Source organism: Orycteropus afer, unplaced genomic scaffold, assembly GCF_000298275.1.
Source record: "Orycteropus afer afer isolate SDZICR_OR568_19922 unplaced genomic scaffold, OryAfe1.0 scaffold00046, whole genome shotgun sequence".
NCBI lineage: Eukaryota > Metazoa > Chordata > Mammalia > Tubulidentata > Orycteropodidae > Orycteropus > Orycteropus afer.
In genome coordinates this window covers 1,630,645-1,632,041 of record NW_006921633.1, presented here as the reverse complement: position 1 = coordinate 1,632,041, position 1,397 = coordinate 1,630,645, and the positions used below count along the sequence as shown (strand labels likewise).

Sequence of the window (1,397 nt, the reverse complement as noted above, 5' to 3'; positions counted from 1 at the left end):
TGGGACAAAGATACAAGTTTCAGCACCCATTTTCACCATTTACTCAGTTTCCTTTACTATAACATTAAAGGGTTTGATTAGATCTTTTAAATTAAATGGTAAAATATTTCATATATACAGAAAATTATATATGGAGAAGCATATAACACCCATGTATTTAGTATCCAGATTTAATAAATGTTAATATTCTGTCATACTTGCTCCACATCCTTTTTTTCCTTTCTTTTCATTATGGAAAAATAGATATAACAAAACATTTGCCACTTCAACCACTTTTACATGTGCAATTCAGTGACATTAGTTACATTCACTGTGTTGTGCAAATATCACCACTATACATTTGCATTTGTATTTTGTATAAATTTTAGAATTATCTTGTTAATTTCTGTAAAAACTGCTGGAAGTTTTGCATTAGATAGAACATTTTGGGGAGAATTGACACTGAATAATATTAAGTCAGACCAATGAATGCAATATATGTCTTCATTTATTTAGTTCTTTTAAAATTTCTCTCAGCCTGTAGTCTTGGGGGATAACTTAGTGAACTGACATAATTTAGTTCACAAATTATGTTATACATCTTAGTATATACATTCTACATCTGAGTTTGATGAGTAGGATCTGGGGTCTTAAAAGCTAGTGGGCGGCCTTCTAAGGTACAACTCTTGGTTTCTGCTTCTATGGAGCAAAAGAAAATGGTGGAAATAAAAGGATCAGAGAAGAAACCAATTCACAAAACAAAGAGTCCATATGAACTACAACCTCTTCATACCTGAGACCAGAAGAACTAGATGGTGCCTGGCTATCAATACTGATCGTTCTGACCAGGGTTAAAAATAGAAGGTCCTGGATAGAATGGATGAAAATATAAAACACTCAAATTCCTTAAAAAGGCCAGACTTACTGGATCAACAGAGACTAGAAGAACCCCTGAGACTATCACCCTAAGATAACCTTTGAATATGGAATTGAAGTTATCTCTCTGGGTCACGCTTCAGCCAAATAATAAATTGGCTTACAAAATAAACAGTCTCACCCATGAATAATGTACTTCCTCAAACGATGAACTATATGAGGCATTTACCCAAAGACATAGACAAGAAGACAAAGAGGGGAGAGGAAGCTAGATCAATGGAAACATAACAAACAAAATGAAAATAATGACAATGCTGACAAATTGTATATATAATCAATGGCTCAGAACAATCGGTATAAAAATTGTTAAAGGGGAATCTAATCCGAGAAGCTGGACTGTATGAAGAAAAACGTGGTATCAGGATTGGAGGAAGAATCATTAGCAACCTGAGATATGCAGACGATACAACTTTGCTTGCTGAAAGTGAGGATGACTTAAGGTACCTACTGATGAAGGTTGAAGAATACAGTCTGCAGTATGG

At 34.2% G+C, this 1,397-nt stretch overlaps 1 protein-coding gene across 1 annotated transcript in view; it reads left to right on the top strand.

The window, feature by feature from the left end:
- CLHC1 (clathrin heavy chain linker domain containing 1) overlaps positions 1-1,397 on the top strand; it is a 138,864-nt gene that overhangs the window by 34,093 nt on the left and 103,374 nt on the right. The gene's annotated exons all lie outside the window — the stretch shown is intronic.